Genomic DNA, 15336 nt, shown 5'->3' on the forward strand with positions numbered 1-15336 from the left:
TGGAGTTTGGGAGCCCTACTTACCACCCCCCAAGGGAAAAAAATAGCCAAATATTCTACCCAGATGCCAGTTCAAATTATGTGGCGATTATTTAACAATGGCCCTAACAGAGGCGTAAGGGGGCTCCACTCATTTTTACTTAGCAATTCTCTGAGTGGTCTACACACTTTTATACGAATGTCTCCATGTTTAGATGCACAGCATATGCTTGCAAAATCATGCATTTTTATTTAGTCTAAAATGTATTCTAAATGGTTAAACATCATTACAGAAATAATAACACCAGAAAAAGTATATTTACATACAATCCATTTATAAAGCTACTAAAACAGGTAATGGGAAATGTTTGCTTCTCATTTGGTCATTGCGTGAGGTCATGTATGGTCATTCTCAAGTTAATGAGAATATAATATGTCATTATGTGTGTTAATTAAACCACTTTATATGAGAATAACTTAATATTGGCTCAATTTTGGAGAACTGCAGAAGACCTATTAATCTAGGAAAGCTTTGCCACTGAGAGGGGTACGCTCACCCTGTCAACGCCATGAAAATTGACTTCATGAAGGTGATATTATGCGATTTTAGAAATCTCCTTTAATCCTTTGATCACAACCCCATTTGTATGACTTCTCTTCTAGCCATTCTCTGGTGCTGGTGCCATCTGGCCGGTAGAGAAGGTTAAATGCAGCTGTCCAGGAACTGATTGAAGAAGATACTTAAGGGATGGTAAATGCTTCCTATTTCCTATTTATAGGCACGTGTGTTGGATAATTTTTCCTAGAAATGCAGAAATGTGGAATATTATGCGCATTAAAAAATAAACTAGTACATTCTGGATTATGCCCAGCCGTAATTTTCACACCTGTGTAGGTAACATACTGTATGTTATCATGCTTTTTGGAAAAATCAATAAAAAAATAAATGTTTCTATTCTGTTGTGCTGTGGGGGGAGGGGGAGTGATATAAATTCACTTTTATATTTTTTCTTTTACCTTGAGAATTAATATAAAAACCATCTGTGTTGATTCATAACAGTATATGGAGTCTGTTTGTTATGGAGAACAATATCATGATAAAATGCTTACATTTCAATCTATCTTGGATCCCTGGATGGTTTCTTTTCAGAATCTGGGAGTCTTTCCTTCGACCGCCCATCTGTAGAAGTCCAATTCTCTCTCTCTTTCTTTTTTCTTTTTATCTCTCTATTTCTTTATTTTTTGTTCTAAACTTCATTTTCTACTTATCTTGCTCCCTTTGCTCATAAGGTGTTATTTTTAGTCCAGTTTTGGGATGGAATGACTACTTTGCCAATTAAGGCTGCAATACTGTTATACAGGTTATTGTATTGTTATCAAGTATTGCGACAACGTGATCTAGATTACTGGGTACAGACACTATTTGAGGTCTTTAGATGGTATGTCATCCCACGCCCCTCTTATTTGATTCTCAGTGTGTACTTTGCATTTCTTTTGGTGTTTGTACTGCCACTTCACTACAGGGTGCTGCCATATGATGTCATACCCCGCCGCTCCATGTCTTAAAGGCACGCCACCCCTTTTAGTGCAGTCTATGGTGGCTGTGCCGGCGCAGAGATCTCCGCTGTAATCAACCCATTGAGGAGCGGCACACTGGGGTGCTTTGCAGCAGGGGGGCTGCCGACCTTCTGAACCTTCCGCCGTAGATGGGCCTATGCCAGGATATTTCACTGATTAGAGTTCACACGCAATATAGAACAGTAGAACTTACAACCCTGATACAACTTCTTCCATGGGATGACCATACGCTTTCAATACAGAGTTTCTTGAAAGGTCATTGGAAAGAGGCAAGCTTCCATTACATGCTTTGTCATCAGATTGTATTTAGCGTGACCCAGTAAACCATGGGGGAAACTGAGCGGGTTTCTGAACGTGCCTTTGCCCCAAATACAGTTCAAACGTAGCTTGGCTACCCCCTCTCTGGACCCGCCAACCCTAGACGGCCTAGGCAAGAATACGCTCCCAATTCCATAAACCGAAACAATCACCTTAACTGACTTTTCCGAATCCAAGTGTTATTTCACAAGGAACATGAACTTTTATACCAATCCCCAACTTCCTTCCTGAAGTGAAAATTATCCTTTTCTGAATCCATGGCTTTATATTTTTAGGATGAAAGGTACTATTCTTAGATGCTAACTTTGCCCAAATACCAACACGTAAAAGTTCACGGACTCAAATACTGCCTTAGATCAGATACCTATAATTGTGATGATGACATATATATGACCGAAGCCAAAAGACTTGACATATGTATAAATATACCGAAATCTTCAAATGTTATTGGTGTTCCGTTACAGAATCATCGCACTGCGGTTATGGTTAGATTGTACAGAAATGTAATATGCACATTTTTTTTAGATTTCCAACTTTCATGTAGATATAGTAATATTTCTACATAGGCAGGATAAGGTCCAGAACATGTTTATAGGTAAAATTCATGATTCATTTTTATAAAGAAGAAAATGGCCGAACTGGCGAATAAGAGGCGGCCTGGCACTTTAAATCCAGCGGCTTACAGCGGGATATATGGGGCCACATGCTACTTTCCTATGCTGAAATATGCATTTCCCCGGGGTACCAGATAGCCAGTCCAGGCCCGAAGAGGAAATCAGGGCAACTCAGAGGCCATTTTTTTTTTGCTCCTAGTTTGTGAATTTGTGAAATACAGAGAATTAAACATATTTGCTAAGTTAGTCCATGCATTTTCTGTTGCATTGAGATATGTGGAAACATAAGCACATATGTAATAAGTGAACTATTTAAACAAAAATAATCTGTAAGTTATTATTGAAAAAATTTTGTTTGATTTTAAGAAATGGATTGATCAGTTGGCAAGAATGATGGATTCTTGGATTCTTGGATTCTTCTGACTCCAACAAGATGCAGATAAATAGTGACTACATAATGATACCATAATGGGGCAGACACAACATATTTAAACTCAATTTATAAAAATAATAAGCCCTGGGCTAATGTTATATATGGTAAAATACAGCATATAAACTTTGAAAGTGTATGCTTCCTATTTACTGTATATATGAAGAAGCACGGTTGCAACATTGTTATGTTGGCTATTGCAACATTTTTAACCCAGTACATGAAGCAGACGGAAGGGGAAGGTTGGCTTCTTTTAGCTCAGCAAATAAGCCTAGTCACATGACCTAGTGATATCGTGGCCCTAACCACATTTGTTGTAGGCAGGCTAATTGAACGCTACTCAGTCCTGAACAAAAAAAAATTGCATTATGGGCAGACCAGATGGGCCAAAATGTTTCTTCACTGGTGCAAGTCTATGTTTCTAAAAAAAAAGTGCACAGGAAGGATCCAGCCACAGCGCAGTCTAAACATTGTACACCTCTTCTTAATGTATTCATACCTAGTGTAGCCCGACTTGAGGTGGGGGGGTCACTTAAAGTGGCCGCCAAATGATGTACCCATGGCTCCATACTACATTCTTGCCGCATGCAGCCACGCATATCCAGCCGGTGGCCGCACACACACCATAGGACCTGAGCGGCAATATGAGGAAGTACTATATGGCCCTATCGGCCACCATGTATTTGCCTGGTATGCCAAACGACCAGTCCAGGCCTGACCGCTGCACTTATTGCCCCCCCCTTTATTATACTGTAAAGCACTCGGTACATAGCACTAAATAAATAAAAATACACATTCTGACATTAACAAACTCGCTATATTCTCTTGGCGCTGTCGGTAGCTTGGTGATATAACATACGGCATGAGCGATGCTAGCGGGACTGTATTTACACCAAATGAAGAAGCACTTAATTTCTTAAACAGCCAACATTCATAATCTAACTTTAGCAATGAAAATGCTCCCTGGACCATAGAAGTTGCAACTAGGCCCGGACTGGCCATCGGGCACACAGGCTGGTGGCCGACAGCGCCAGACACTCACCTGATTGGGCGCCGGAGCGTGCGGCCAGCAGCTAGATATGCCTGGCGACACGTCATGTGATCATTAAAACATTGCGTGCAGCCGTGCATATCCAGCCGCTGGCCACACTTACAGTACGTCATCCGGCGACCGCTGGCCTTAAAGTGCCAGCGCCCGTCATTGACAGCCTGGCCCTGCCTGCAGCTAAACAGGGCACCAGCTGGAAATAAAGGCACTTCCAGAACCCTTTTATTACAATGAACACGTTCAGAAATAGTACACTGATAAGGGCGAAGCTGAACTATGTAATTATACTAAATATTAACTAATAAGTAACAAAAATAATTCACTGTGTTGTATGACAGCATGACTCTAGCGCTATGTTTTGGGAGTGATGCCAATTCTAGTTTTTACTTAGACGGCCGGATAACCTGCAGGCCTTTTTAGCTGGTGATGGGGGCGTCCCTTATTATAGCAAATGATGCCTATATTAATTTAATATCGTGGTGATAAATTCTAGCATAGTTCAAACCGCCGAATAAGGGCAGATTAAACTGTTAAAAACTATTTGTTATAATTATATTTCATAAAACTAGTTGCCGATGGTTCGATTTAGCAACTCATAGCAGTGATTTATGAAAATCCATCCTTGGCATTGCTTACATGTTTGTGGTAAAGCTCTGATCTTTTTAGCTTTGCAAAGCTTAGTGCGAAAAAAAAAAAAACGCTTGCCTAGGTTGTCGAAGATTAATAATATTACAGAAGGGAGGTCATGGGGTTAGTGTTGTTTTTAAATGTAATTGTGTTTTTGACAAGTGGATTCAGAATATATTAGTTGCGATGACAACGGGAAATATATTTGAGAATTAGATGGACATTTTCCTTCCATACCTCCCAAGTGTCTCAGTTTAGGAAGGACAGTCCCTATTTAAAAACCAAAATCCTGTTTTCTCCCCCGATGCCCCTTTTCTAGAAGCTCAGAATATTTTCTGGGTATCATAGTGTTCTACAGCTCAATACATTCTCTAGAGCTGGATGAAACTTTTCCCCATATCCGCAATAACTAGGAAGTACAAATTTCTCAATGTGAACTATTCCATGGAGATAAATAAATGCGTAACCACTTATGACATCATGTTGCATAACATTACAGGAATATCGCAGGAGAAGCGGGGTGAACAGTAAGGAGATGGAAGTTTCCATCTTCTTTCATAGGCGTCTACGGTCCCTGAAGAGAAAGAGAAACCAGCTGCAAAAAAGATAGATAATAAATAATAATGAAAACTGCAAGATAATGCGTCTAGATATAGAATTGTGTGAATAAAATTTGTTTGTTCTTCTTTGGAATGCCTACATTTATATAAATATATAAAGTCTCACAAAAGACATAGCTTTTAGGCACCCTAGGAGAAAGTCTTTGGCCATCTTTCATCTTGTGGACCTTGGATGAGGCGACATTCATAATAACATTTCCAGAAAACTATGATACTAAAAACCACAAAACCGGTCATGTTGTATATTCTTCAATTTCCAGTATCGTCAGCTATCAGGATCTCCTCGCACGAGCACAGGTGGGTTCTTCGTCAGTACATATGCACCTTTTTGACCCGCCGATGCTTGTGAAATGATAGATATTATAAGACGGTGAGAGACATTCTCAGACATGTCATGGATACCTGAGAACCTTCTTTTTTTGCAGGTATAAGTTGGCATCCATTGCTTCCTATAAACCAAGTACTTGAATCAAGGCCATGTCCTTCAAGAAGGAGCTTTCACTAGTGTTTTCTGGGTAGGGGTTTTTAAGTTGCATTGAGCATCTCTTACATGAAAATGTGGAGTGGTATAGAATTCCTATAATAATCCTCAGTTATTAAACATTTGAGCGGAGGCATGCTGTTTATTTGCATACCAGTATCATAATGTATATATTTAGAATGCGTCAGGGATGCCTCTTTCATATTGTTTTCCTCCGTAATAGTATAGCACACTCATCTTATCGTCTGGTATTTTATTACTCAATAATGTGTACACTATGTGTTGTAATGCCTATACCATTAGCAACACAAACAAATAGAGAATAATATGAAACGTAAAACCCCGCCATGATACTCCTGCTAAGAAACACATGGCCCCGTTTATTTAATTGAAACTACCTAAATTAGACTCCTGGACTTCTTCTCTTTTGTGGTCTCCCATTTTCACATCGGAAAAATATCTCACCAATGTACCACGTCTCTTTTCGTTAACATGGTGCCCATTTTAATGAAACCTTGTTTTCTTGCACTATAGAATGTCGTTTTTTGAATGATATTAATAATATGGATTTTTTTATTTGCTATGGGCATCATAATACTCATGGCATTAAAGAGCCACATAAAATCTACACTTTTACAGTCTACAGATAGATTGGGTAATTGGGAAGTAGTACGATGTTGTGCGGTCACACAACCAATACAAAGCCAAGCGCTAGAAGTTCAGTATGGAACATTCTATATGTTGGTAACATACTTGGTTGGAGATATTGAAAAGTGGCCAGATTATCTTGAGAAGCAATATAAGATGGATATGTATTGATGTTGGGCCAGGTTGAGCAGGTTGTCCATGGACCTCTGAGCTTATCTAGACACAGTGGAAATCTAAGTAGCCTGCTGTAAACAAATTGAGGTAATACCACAGTAACGCTATACTGAGCTGGAACGAGAACCCAGGAGCGGAGCTGGGCAGCCCTACCTCTTCCCTGTACTCAAAAACAGAGTTGGCCTCCTCTAGGTTTGGACCTGCCTATGTGTGGCTCTACTCCCTTCCAACTTCAAGTGGAAAAGAGAAGTCTAGATGGAGAGACCTAGGAAGACCTAAGAAGGGTTGACCAGCGGCATATTTTAGGGAGGTGCAGGTAGAGCATAGTGGTGGGGGTGTTGAAGCAGGGTGCTTTCCTAAATGTTCTCCATTTCCCCAGTTGCTAATTTGCTATCCTATCTGCAGCTGTGAACACGGATCACCATAAAGGAGGTCTCTCCGCAATGCAATGTGATCATGGTGGGGCTGGGGGGGGGGTTAGGCCTAAAAAAGATACATACATGCATGCATGCATACCTCACCAGGTATAGCTATCTGGAGCTTCCTTCCCAACATTTTAAATGATCAGACAATCACTTTTGTTTAATGAGGTATGGCTCGAAAGGGAGGCTGGATAAAAGGTTTTACTAAGATGTGTTATGTGCTGTGGCCAACTAAAAAAGAATAATATACTAATAAATAAAGTATTATATCAACACATTTTCTGTTGTTTTGAGGATCTAAAACATGGATGTATATGTAGATACCCTCACGGCCACCAAACATTCTGAGCTTCTAGAAAATAGGGATATCAGTTGAGGAAAGAGGGACAGAGTGGTTTGGGATCCAAAAGGGACTATCGCTCCTATAGATGGACACTTGGAAAGTTAACAACTGTAAAGGAACATAAATCGTGAAACCTAAAGGCCAGTTCTCACCCACCTCAAATGTAAGCACAGGTCTCACTAGTTTCTAAAGCAACTTAGTAATAGTTAACGCCACCACAAAGCGAGAGCTGAACATAAAATTCATTATCATTTTTTTTACTAGTGTATATTCTAACTGTGCGTTTTATTATAGCTTTTCTTTTAAATTATGTCACCAGCTCCCGGTGTACCCACATACGCTAAACATATATCTGTCAGCAGGATTCTTCACAAGCTGGGGGAATTCAAAGGAATAAAAATAAGAATGGCTAAAAAAAGAAGGCATGACAGCTGTTTTATTAGACAGCAGATATTTGTCTTTTTTATCTAGAAGGATATTGATACCGAGTACTAAATACGTCCAGCAGAGCTCTTGCTCATTCCTCTATGCATTGTGTTTGATGACTTCTTTGTGCTAAAATGTTTTGCTGAGTGCAATGTGATATCTTTTAGATTGTGTCCTGTTTGGAGATTATGTGGGCTTTCTGTGTGCAATAGACAGAAGTTGGTTTAAGTCATAAACATTTCATGACTCAGAGAGGTCTGGCAGATAGAAAACCATGCGGCACTGATGATGTCATTCTCTGGGAAAAACCTTCACAGATTATCTCCATTCTGTTCCGGAGATTGTATGCCAACTGTATTCAGTCTGCTTAGGAGCAAGCGCACCTTCCAACCTCGCGAAAGAGATATTATGTATCCGTCAGAGACTGTGCTAGTTCTAATGTTTGTGTACGTGCGCTACTTTGATACATTGGTTAAGGCCCCACATCCGCTTTAGATACAGTACGAAGCGCCTAGAGCGGTGGAGCTGTCTCAGAAAGTCTAGTTTTAGTTCGAAATTGAGGTATATGCCTTTTTTTTATCATTCCATTAAACATTTACTTAGTTGGAATAATTGTGTGTTAAAAGCTACAAAGAAAATCTGACATATAAAGGGAGTCTCTTGTTAGATGAGCTAACAGCCCTTGGCCTCCTAGACCACGAGGTCCTCTTTGTCACGTAGCTCTGCTTAAATAAAAATAGCTTTTTTATAGGTCAGCATGGAATCCATAAATCAGAGATGTTAACCCTCTAGTTTCCAGGATGATGGGAATGCTTGACATTCTGAAAAAATGTTTGTTCTGCGTGACACTGAACCATTATGCATAGCAGTAACACCTGAGCACCTGCTCCGGACTTGTTTTAGTTTAGCTCAGTAACACTGTGTGACATCATAAAACCTCTACAGAATAAACATGGACAGGTTTAGTGATGAATGTCTCCGAATATCACGTTGGAGCAAAACATTAAATAGTGGAAATGGAAGTCACACAAACTATATACCAGCAGTGAATTTTTTTTCTGCATGCCGGCAGCTGATCTATAGTTATTGTGTCGTACGATAGATTAGTCAGCGACCCATTGGCAGCTCCTGTGTAGAATATAAAAATATAAATACATGAATAATATGAATATGAATTAAACATATGATCACTGCCTTTAGGCAGAGATTGCTTCGCGTTGTAGGTGGCTGCTGCCATATTCTACATGTATCAATCCCTGCCTAAAGGCAGAGATCATATGTTTATTTCATTTGTTATATTCTTCACAGAAGCCAACAATGGCTCGCTGACCGATGTATTGCGGAACACGGCATAAATCAATAGATAATAATAACAGCATTCCATTTTCCTTGACCGGAACATCTGTTAAAATGCCAACATGAGGCTTCCAGCTATAACGGAAACCTTTCACGTACATTTAAACACATAAGACTTCTCCAGAGATAATTGGGAAGACCGGTCATCGGCTCCACTACACACGAAGCAATCGTGATTGTGGGCTACAGGTGGTTGGCATGTTGGGTCCACTTTGCCAGCCAAATATCCCATTTGCGGTTTGCACTTGAAGGGTTAAATATGAGTTTTTGGTTTTTTAATGTGGTTCATGGGTCGCATCTAACAGAAATGTACCCGTTTTGGTTGCATGAGGATTTATTAATCATGAGAACGCCACCACCTGTTTCAAAAGCAGGAGAAGGCCAAGTTCATGAAGAAGCCTGCGTGTTCATTATTAGAAAGCTAGTTGAGGAAATAAAATTGCTCTCATTCTCTCCTCGGATCTCTTATTAGAAATTGATCTAATTTTCATATAAGGTAACATATTTAAATCACCTAGCAACACGCCCAAAATATCAGTCCTACGTGCCGCGGATTATTTATATGTTTAATCTGCTTTACCTTTTTATATCTGACTTCCTATAGAAGGAAATGCAGTCGTAAAGGAGGGTTAATTTTAACTCACGCTGTAGGAACAAGAAAGTTATATATAATATCTGGCTACATTTAAAATAGAAAAATAACACCCGGCAGAAATATGCATATCAAGCAAATCAAGACATCTGTTTCTTTTAACGCGCGATGTTTTAAAACATGGAGAATTTGGCATAATTTTATATCTAAAAATCATTTAAAGGGACTCTGTCATCCAGAAAGGCTGCCTCCATGTTGTGTTAAGATCGTTTAGTACATCGTTAGAGACTCATTTGTGAGACTCAATTCCCTTTGGGCACAGGTGGGCATTCTGCATGATTTCCATGAAAAAAAGCAAGAATTTCGCGCATGCCCAGCAAACACCATTCAAAAAAGCACCTAAATATTGGGGATTCCATCATACTATATGGCCATATTTTGGCCTTCGCTATGTCAAAGTACCCCAAGTTTGGCGAGTCCTAATTTTTCACGGCTATATTGCTTACCAAGGAGCTGAATCAGTGGGACTTCGCTATATTTTAACCCCATGAGACTCTCAAGGAATTTAAAGCTCTGGACACCATTCATGAATTTAGTTATAAAGTTACAAAGCTTGTTACAAAACTGTTAAATAGATTATTACATGATGGGATAAATCTACAGAGAGAGAGAGTTTGGTTTAATTAGCCAAAACCTAGACTTTTTCCCAGGAAAAGCAGATTGCTCGCTAGTAAGCAATTCAATTTCATTTATCTATCACCTTCTTCCTTACATTTCATCTAAGCCTTCGACCCTCTAGCTTTAGATCATAACCTCTCGTTCTAACATTTCTCCTGCTTTGCCATAAACTTCCCTTCTGTATTTTGTTAAATCCCTAAGTAGCTAAATGTTTCCAGACTTTTTTTATTGCTACATTTGTAAAAAGCAGCGTTGGGTCTGGTAGAATCCCTCTTTACTTTTGGTTTTCCATTTGTATTTAGGATACACAGTCCGTTAACGTCCGAGTGTCAGTGAAAAGACCACCCAAGCCCTAGTTTCATGTTAAATTCATGTCGGAGTCCATTGTGTTTGCCGAGCCTCGTCCAACATCAGTGCCTGACCTCACAAATGCTCTACTGGATGAATGAGAATAATGGGAATATATATATATATATATATAAATATATATATATATATATATATATATATATAGGATGGAACAATTATTTAATAAGACAAGGTTTTTATTTATATGAAATTTCTATGTTTCTGTAGAGACCTTTTTTGATTTGCACTGAAGCTGACAATTTACAGCCGAATCTTCCTATTTTGGCACCTCCATATATCTTGTTATTATGTGGGTTTCTTAGACCTTGGCGTGCTCTCCATGGGTCTTACGATTTGTGGGTTTATATTTGGTGGCACAGCTGCTTAAATATGCAGAGCATTAAAATATTTAATAATGGTTCATTTCATGGAAAGATATATCTGAAATTTGCCTTCGTGACATTTCCTTTATCTTGGGATTTGTACACATCAAAGTAGACTGGAAAATCTTGACCATTCCTTGTTATTAGAAATAGAGTCGGGGGTTTCCAGTTGTACAGTAATATACTTTGGCAAACATCAGAAGTCCTGTTTGCCAGCAGCCGGCACGCTAACCTTTGGCTGAGCTTCTTGCATGGCCAATGTCCCAGTAAACTGCCACAAAGGGAATGAATAAGACCAAGGTCAAATTAAAGTCATGGAGGTAGACAATCCTAGTAAATCATCTAAATATATGTACATACAACCAGCGTTTACATTATACATCACATATATACAGTAATTCCTTCATGATATACTTCTGTCCTGACAATTAGCTCGTTTTAGTTTGTATTGCTGAGTGTTTTGTCAGCTTATTTTGTTAAAGTTGAACTTTTTTAGTATTTTGTGAAAATGTATAATTTGGCCTTAAATAAATAAATATATATATATATATAATTATAATATAGAAGTGTATCTGTCTGTCAATAGAATGCCGTACCCAAAAACACCCCACATGGACAGCCCTCCAATCGGGGGAGAGGGTGAGCGCGGAAGCTCTGCCCGTTTGCGGAAGCGCTCCAGGAGGCCAGGTTAATTGAATGGATAGCGGGGAGAAGCGGACACAAAAAGGACAGGAGAACAAGAAGAGTCAAGACAAGAAGCAGAGAAGGAGACGGGCATGGGAGCTGTTGGCACAGAAGGCATTGAGAGAGAGTGTGAGAGAACGTGAGCGAGAGTGAAAAATCCAAAGACGTTGGACATTCTACTTCGTTTTGTTTGATCCATTGTGGGTCCCTCCTTGTTTTTTACATTTGTATATATATTCACTAGTGCTGTGGAATATGATGGTGCATTATAAATCAATAAATAATCATAATAATCATTAACACAATTATAAATTTAATGGTCCGCAAGCAAAAATATAGTGGAAGGGCCAGAATGCCAGGCTGCTGTCCGTGACATACTGTGACTATAATAATAAAGTATAATTATTGTTATAATATTATAATTTATAATCACTACAGGCCATAACATTAATTTCACTGAAATCAATGGGAGCGATTTCGGAACACGCGCACAGTGAGCGTCTTAGTAGACGAACAGACAAGATGCAAGAAGAACAGACAAGATAACATTTTATTTTGTCATGAAATTCCATAACTAAATGAGCACGGGGTTGATCCAGATTTGACTCTAAGCTGACGGAATGAAGAATGCCTATTGGGAAATTATTTTTATGCAGCGCTTGTAAAGACAGGTTCCCAGAAGCAAACGACTTTGACATACTTGCCCTAATTCTCTGTTGATTCTGTTTGCATAATTACCTGCTGTGATCTGTCTGAGTGCCAGTCACCTGCTCTAACCTCCAACCGCCTCTGATCGTATGAGCTTCAATCTGTTCCCCCACTTAATTTAGCCGGTGTTGCTGGAAACCACCAGCTCCCTTCAAGCCATTTCTTCAATCCTTGTCTTCACTTCGCCCATCTAAAACTGGCCGATAAGACTGCCATGGAATTCATTCAAGTTATTTATGTTTAGTGTTATAGACCATGAAGGACAAGCAAGTTAAAACCCACGGTTCCCTTTAAAGGGGTTATGTGGTCACAACATAGGTATGTAGAAGACACTACTGTGTACGGTGATGCCAAAGTATCAGCCAAGGTTTCAGACACCCCGAGGATCATTGGTCCCAATAATGTGGCAACTATGGCATGATCATTACATAGTTACATAGTTACATAGTTACATAGGCTGAAAAAAGACATGCGTCCATCAAGTTCAGCCTTTCCTATATCTGTTAATTTGTTGCTGTTTGATCCAAAAGAAGGCAAAAAACCCCGGCTTCGCTCTTTCCAATTTTGCACTAACCAGGGAAAAAAATTCCTTCTTGACCCCAAAATGGCAGTCAGATTTCTCCTTGGATCAATAAGCTGTTTCCCCATAATTAAAGATTATATCCCCGAACATTATGTTTTTCCAGGTATCCGTCCAGTTGCAGTTTAAACGTCTGTACAGACTCTGATAAAACTACCTCTGCAGGCAGAGAATTCCACATCCTTATTGTCCTTACTGTAAAAAACCCTTTCCTCTGCTTTAGTCTAAATCTCCTTTCTTCCAGTCTGAACGCATGACCCCGTGTCCTATGCATAGTCCTGTTTATGAACAGATTTCCACACAATGGTTTGTATTGGCCCCGAATATATTTATATAACGTTATCATATCCCCTCTGAGGCGACGTTTTTCTAAACTAAACAGATTTAAATTAGTTAACCTTTCTTCATAACTATAGTGCTCCATTCCTTTTATTAATTTTGTAGCCCGCCTCTGCACCCTTTCTAGTGCTATGATATCCTTCTTTAGAAAAGGTGCCCAAAATTGCACAGCATATTCAAGGTGCGGCCTTACCATTGATTTATACAGAGGCAAAATTATATCTTTATTACGCGACTTGATGCCCCTTTTTATACACGACAATACCTTACTGGCCTTAGCAACCGCAGACTGACACTGCACATTGTTGCCTAGTTTGTTGTCTATAACAATTCCCATCAATGACTGGCTGCAATTATTTATTACCAGGGGTGTCTGATATCTACCCATGCCACTGGCTTGATATCCTGATCAGTGTAGACCCATATGGATCGGGCCACCTCAGCAAAGATTGTAAAGATTTCAGGGGACAGCCTTTTATGTTACTGCATATGGAGCCCACTTTACATGATGCGGGGCTGTCCATTTAGCACCATTATACATCACTGTGGAATATGATGGCGCTATATAAACAATAATGAGTGTCTCAGATCGTCATCCTCACTAATGGGCAATGGGAAGCTGTATTCTAGCGAAAGCTGGGGGTCCAGTCATTTGTCTCTTATGACATCATACATTGTCTTTCAGACCCAGATAAGTCTACGAGTACATAATTAAATGGAGTCCTTTTAATTGTGCATTCTTATGAAATTCAGTGCAACATCATTACTACAGCATTAATGTCATCTATGATTGAGAGAATTATATCTGGGTTGACCTCTGGCATAATCAGTTAAAGAAGAAAGAAAGTTTGGTTCAGGTTGACTTCATTCCGAGTTCTGGCTGTTATGCAGGCAACACAGAAGTGGATTAATTATAAAATTGCTGACTATGAAACAAATTACAATTACAAATGATGATTTATGGAGGGACTATAGCTTCTGGAATAGCTTAGGAAAGACTTAACTATATAGAAACCGGCTTACAGGAGCAGCGTCCTCAGATTTTATGGTTTTGTTTTATTTCTTATTGTATTAGTGCTACAGGATCTGCAAGTGATCTATACGTTATTTGTCATAAAATCTAGTAAAATTATTATTCTACAAACCATCACCAAGGGTCCATTAGGGACTGCAGCTGGGGGTTTAATATTGAGGTAGTTAGAATAAAGCAGGTTAGAATAAACCGTTAACAGAGATAGAATTTGGGATACATTTCTAATCATGCTTTCCAAATTTTGAAAGGAGGAAGTGGAGGTTTGATCGATCAGACGGCAGTCAATTGTCTTTGGCACTTTGACCATCGTCGGTGGATTTCAGCAGTAGTTTTCACTAGCAGTTGGGTTAACAAGAATTTTTTTTTTAAGGGGGGGGGACTTATGGCAGCAACACTTATGGCTGCTTGTGAACTGTTTACTCCACTCCTATCCTACCTATTTCGAAGGATGATTTTTGTCAAAGCCTCTCATCTTCATCTTCAAAGCCTTTTCAGGGGTTCAGACATAAATATGGCATATAACCAATTTAGAAATAAATATTTTAATAATTTATAAAACAATGAAATTATAATTATATTTATTGTGTGCTCTCTAGGATTGCTGCCCAGGTCCCGTCCACTCTTGCGCCTTTCAAGTTTATAAGGAATAGCCTCAACTACGTGTGCAGCTGCCCCCTATTATAATATGATTATAATATACAAACACAATATAATAATTAGTATAGTAATAATAAATAAAAAAAATCAGTCTATATTTTATTTTTATTTATTTTTTACTATTTGCAAAGAAAAAAGAGATTATTTTGTTTCTTTGCATAATTAGTTTTTTTAACACTATATGGAAGTAAACATTTTGTAGTAGTTATTTACTGCCACCTACTTTCCAATTGCAGTAAGTCCTCTGTCAATGACATGTTTTTTATCTAGT

This window comes from Spea bombifrons, chromosome 2 (assembly GCF_027358695.1).
Source record: "Spea bombifrons isolate aSpeBom1 chromosome 2, aSpeBom1.2.pri, whole genome shotgun sequence".
NCBI classification, from domain to species: Eukaryota; Metazoa; Chordata; class Amphibia; order Anura; family Pelobatidae; genus Spea; species Spea bombifrons.